The 5,377-nt window shown below is 41.7% G+C and overlaps 4 non-coding genes across 4 annotated transcripts; all 4 read left to right on the plus strand.

Annotated features, from left to right (window-relative positions):
• Positions 1–123: 123 nt before the first annotated feature.
• Positions 124–205, plus strand: trnal-aag. Its single transcript has one exon. It is a non-coding gene; the product is annotated as a tRNA-Leu (tRNA).
• A 2,070-nt stretch (positions 206–2,275) lies between these two features.
• Positions 2,276–2,357, plus strand: trnal-aag. The gene has a single exon. It is a non-coding gene; the product is annotated as a tRNA-Leu (tRNA).
• Positions 2,358–3,089: 732 nt separating this feature from the next.
• On the plus strand, positions 3,090–3,171 carry trnal-aag. The gene has a single exon. It is a non-coding gene; the product is annotated as a tRNA-Leu (tRNA).
• Positions 3,172–3,904: 733 nt separating this feature from the next.
• Positions 3,905–3,986, plus strand: trnal-aag. The gene has a single exon. It is a non-coding gene; the product is annotated as a tRNA-Leu (tRNA).
• The last annotated feature ends 1,391 nt before the right edge of the window (positions 3,987–5,377 follow it).

Raw genomic sequence — 5,377 nt, forward strand, 5'->3', positions numbered from 1 at the left:
CGCAAGAGCAACGTGAGATAGATAAAGATTTTAAAGAAGAAAATGAAAAAGAAGACTAAAATACAAGGAAGTGCAGACGCTCTAGGTAACTGACGAGAAAGTGCAAATAATTTGCCAGAGCTGGGTAGTGTGGCCGAGCGGTCTAAGGCGCTGGATTAAGGCTCCAGTCTCTAAGGAGGCGTGGGTTCAAATCCCACCACTGCCATCTTTATTGAGCTTGTTTGCGCAAGCTATCACATGTTCTTCTTTATTTCAGGGTTTTTACTTTCATGTCGCCCATGCAAGGGAGAAAATAAGCAATGTTGTGTGTCACGGATGGGGTTCCAACTCAATAGTGTAGTCCATCGCCTTAACCAACCAGCCACCAAGTCCTGTGCTCCCGCGGTGGCAGTTGCACCTCCTACCGGTGGTTGTTCACATCAAATCCTTGATTGGAAAAAAGGAAAGTTGTGATGGTCTGTGCGACGACCAAGCAGTCCATTTCAACCTCTTAGTCCGCCCCATCCCGGATCCGGGATCGTGACTACAACCTCAAGCTCATAACGCAAAATTAGCGATTTCTGAAAATTGCTAATTAAATGAAATAAATATGCCTATCCTCAAGTTTATCCTTTCTTAACAATCCTGTCGTCTTCAGATTTTCAAAATATGCTTTAGAACCAGAGAAATAATAATTTGTGTGGTGATAGCTAGCTTAGCATTTACGTTAGTATTTAGTACGCAACATTCACAAAACCAAAATAAAATAATTTACCTTCGAAGAACTTCAGATGTTTCAATGAGGAGACTCTCAGTTATATAGCAGATGTCCAGTTTTTCCTGAAAGATGCTTGTAGGACACAACGTCCGTTTTGTTACTATGCATTTGGCTAACGAAACTAACCGAAAATTCAGTCACCTAAATGTCAAACTTTTTCCGAATTAACTCCATAATATCGACTGAAAACATGGAAAACGTTGTTTGAATCAATCCTCAAGGTGTTTTTGTCATATATCTCTTCATTGAAATCGCCTTCCTGGAAGCGCAGCATTCTTCTTCTGATTCGGATGGAAAAATACTGGTACCTGACTTTCGCGCACCACGCAGACACCGTGCGGGACACTTGGTAATTGTAGGCTCTTATGGTCAATCTTCCAATGATATGCCTACAAATACCGTCACAATGCTGCAGACACCTGGGGAAACGATAGGAAGTGTCCGTTCATTCCTGTCGCATCTACAGCCATATAAGGAGATCATGGAAAACGTGCCTCCAGAAATCCTGTTGGATTTCCTGGTCACTCAAACATCTTGGTTTTGCCTGTAGATTTTGTTCTATGTCACTCACAGTGAAAATCTTTGCAGTTCTGGAAACGTCAGAGTGTCTTCTTTCCAAAACTATCAATTCCAAGCATAGTCGAGCATCTTTTCCAAAACTATTGTGCTTAAAACGGGCATGTCTTTTATCCAAAAAAAATACTGCAGAGTCTTAACATAAACAAGAAAATGAAAAAGAAGACTAAAATCAAGGATGCAGACGCTCTAGGTAATGAGAAAGTGTGAATAGTTTGAGATGAAATGAACATTGGCCGACAGTTTCAATTTATATAACCTTTGTTCAAATCCCACCACTGCATCTTTATTGAGTTTGTTTGGCTATCACATGTTCTGCTTTTTTCCAAAAAATGAAATCACGGATGGGGTTCCAACTCAATAGTGTAGTCCATCTCCTTAACCAACCAGGTTAAGTCCTGTGGGTCCAGTTGCACCTCCTACCTGTGGTTGTTCACATCAAATCCTTGATTGGAAAAAGGATTGTGATGGTCTGTGCGATGACCAGCAGTCCATTTTAACAGTGGGTACTGTGGCCGAGCTGTCCAGAGAACTGATTTAAACCCAGTCTTTCGGTTCAAAGTCCAACGCTGCAACTTTTTCTCAACAGAAAACTGTAATGTAATTTCAAACAAGGCCACCAAGGACACCGGACAAATAAAGGGAATCCAGCCTTTACCCTAAATCCCAAGTCTGTTATTGCAATTATCTGCCATGTTTTTCTAATTCAATCTGCTTCAGACATAAAAGCAGAAACTAATTCTAAGTTTATACGATGGAAGAAAGAGCAACATCAGATAAATTAAGATTTTTAAAAAGAGAATCAAAAAAGATGAAGGACGCAAGAGCAACGTGAGATACATAAAGATTTTAAAGAAGAAAATGAAAAAGAAGACTAAAATACAAGGAAGTGCAGACGCTCTAGGTAACTGACGAGAAAGTGCAAATCATTTGCCAGAGCTGGGTAGTGTGGCCGAGCGGTCTAAGGCGCTGGATTAAGGCTCCAGTCTCTAAGGAGGCGTGGGTTCAAATCCCACCACTGCCATCTTTATTGAGCTTGTTTGCGCAAGCTATCACATGTTCTTCTTTATTTCAGGGTTTTTACTTTCATGTCGCCCATGCAAGGGAGAAAATAAGCAATGTTGTGTGTCACGGATGGGGTTCCAACTCAATAGTGTAGTCCATCGCCTTAACCAACCAGCCACCAAGTCCTGTGCTCCCGCGGTGGCAGTTGCACCTCCTACCGGTGGTTGTTCACATCAAATCCTTGATTGGAAAAAGGAAAGTTGTGATGGTCTGTGCGACGACCAAGCAGTCCATTTTAACAGTGGGTACTGTGGCCGAGCTGTCCAGAGAACTGGATTTAAGGACCCAGTCTTCCGGAGGTGTCGGTTCAAAGTCCACCGCTGCAACTTTTTCTCAACAGAAAACTGTAATGTAATTTCAAACAAGGCCACCAAGGACACCGGACAAATAAAGGGAATCCAGCCTTTACCCTAATTCCCAAGTCTGTTATTGCAATTATCTGCCGTGTTTTTCTAATTCAATCTGCTTCAGACATAAAATCAGAAACTAATTCTAAGTTTATACGATGGAAGAAAGAGCAACATCAGATAAATTAAGATTTTAAAAAGAGAATCAAAAAAGATGAAGGACGCAAGAGCAACATGAGATACATAAAGATTTTAAAGAAGAAAATGAAAAAGAAGACTAAAATACAAGGAAGTGCAGACGCTCTAGGTAACTGATGAGAAAGTGTGAAAATTTGCCAGAGCTGGGTAGTGTGGCCGAGCGGTCTAAGGCGCTGGATTAAGGCTCCAGTCTCTAAGGAGGCGTGGGTTCAAATCCCACCACTGCCATCTTTATTGAGCTTGTTTGCGCAAGCTATCACATGTTCTTCTTTATTTCAGGGTTTTTACTTTCATGTCGCCCATGCAAGGGAGAAAATAAGCAATGTTGTGTGTCACGGATGGGGTTCCAACTCAATAGTGTAGTCCATCGCCTTAACCAACCAGCCACCAAGTCCTGTGCTCCGGCGGTGGCAGTTGCACCTCCTACCGGTGGTTGTTCACATCAAATCCTTGATTGGAAAAAAGGAAAGTTGTGATGGTCTGTGCGACGACCAAGCAGTCCATTTTAACAGTGGGTACTGTGGCCGAGCTGTCCAGAGAACTGGATTTAAGGACCCAGTCTTCCGGAGGTGTTGGTTCAAAGTCCACCGCTGCAACTTTTTCTCAACAGAAAACTGTAATGTAATTTCAAACAAGGCCACCAAGGGCACCGGACAAATAAAGGGAATCCAGCCTTTACCCTAAATCCCGAGTCTGTTATTGCAATTATCTGCCATGTTTTTCTAATTCAATCTGCTTCAGACAGAAAAGCAGAAACTAATTCTAAGTTTATACGATGGAAGAAAGAGCAACATCAGATAAATTAAGATTTTAAAAGATAATTAAAAAAGATGAAGGACGCAAGAGCAACGTGAGATAGATAAAGATTTTAAAGAAGAAAATGAAAAAGAAGACTAAAATACAAGGAAGTGCAGACGCTCTAGGTAACTGACGAGAAAGTGCAAATAATTTGCCAGAGCTGGGTAGTGTGGCCGAGCGGTCTAAGGCGCTGGATTAAGGCTCCAGTCTCTAAGGAGGCGTGGGTTCAAATCCCACCACTGCCATCTTTATTGAGCTTGTTTGCGCAAGCTATCACATGTTCTTCTTTATTTCAGGGTTTTTACTTTCATGTCGCCCATGCAAGGGAGAAAATAAGCAATGTTGTGTGTCACGGATGGGGTTCCAACTCAATAGTGTAGTCCATCGCCTTAACCAACCAGCCACCAAGTCCTGTGCTCCCGCGGTGGCAGTTGCACCTCCTACCGGTGGTTGTTCACATCAAATCCTTGATTGGAAAAAAGGAAAGTTGTGATGGTCTGTGCGACGACCAAGCAGTCCATTTCAACCTCTTAGTCCGCCCCATCCCGGATCCGGGATCGTGACTACAGCCTCAAGCTCATTACCATAACGCAAAATTAGCGATTTCTGAAAATTGCAAATTAAATGAAATAAATATGCCTGTCCTCAAGCTTATCCTTTCTTAACAATCCTGTCGTCTCAGATTTTCAAAATATGCTTTAGAACCAGAGAAAATCAATAATTTGTGTAAGAGTGGTGATAGCTAGCTTAGCATTTAGCGTTAGCATTTAGCACGCAACATTCACAAAAACCAGCAAAGGGATCAAATAAAATAATTTACCTTTGAAGAACTTCAGATGTTTCAATGAGGAGACTCTCAGTTACATAGCAGATGTCCAGTTTTTCCTGAAAGATGCTTGTGTAGGACACAACGTTCCGTTTGTTACTATGCATTTAGCTACCGAAACTAACCGAAAATTCAGTCACCTAAACGTCAAACTTTTTCCGAATTAACTCCATAATATCGACTGAAACATGGAAAACGTTGTTTGAATCAATCCTCAAGGTGTTTTGTCATATATCTCTTCATTGAAATCCCTTCCCTGGAAGCGTGCATTCTTCTCTGATTCGGATGGAAAAATACTGGTACCTGACTTTTGCGCACCAATTTTCCACGCAGACACCGTATGGACACTTGGTTATAAGGAGATCATGGAAACGTGCCTCCAGAAACTTGTTGATTTCCTGGTCACTAAAACATCTTGGTTTTGCCTGTAGATTTGGGTTCTATGGCACTCACAGTGAAAATCTTTGCAGTTCTGAAACGTCAGTGTCTTCTTTCCAAAACTATCAATTCCAAGCATAGTCGAGCATCTTTTCGTGACAAAATATTGCGCTTAAAACGGGCATGTCTTTTTATCCAAAAATGAAATACTGCCCCTAGAGTCTTAACAGGTTAAAGAAGAAAATGAAAAAGAAGACTAAAATACAAGGAAGTGCAGACGCTCTAGGTAACTGATGAGAAAGTGTGAATAGTTTGACAGAACTGGCCGAGCGGTCTAAGGCGCTGGATTAAGGCTCCAGTTTCTAAGGAGGCGTGGGTTCAAATCCCACCACTGCCATCTTTATTGAGTTTGTTTGCGCAAGCTATCACATG

Source organism: Oncorhynchus gorbuscha, unplaced genomic scaffold (assembly GCF_021184085.1).
Source record: "Oncorhynchus gorbuscha isolate QuinsamMale2020 ecotype Even-year unplaced genomic scaffold, OgorEven_v1.0 Un_scaffold_16040, whole genome shotgun sequence".
Taxonomy (NCBI): domain Eukaryota; kingdom Metazoa; phylum Chordata; class Actinopteri; order Salmoniformes; family Salmonidae; genus Oncorhynchus; species Oncorhynchus gorbuscha.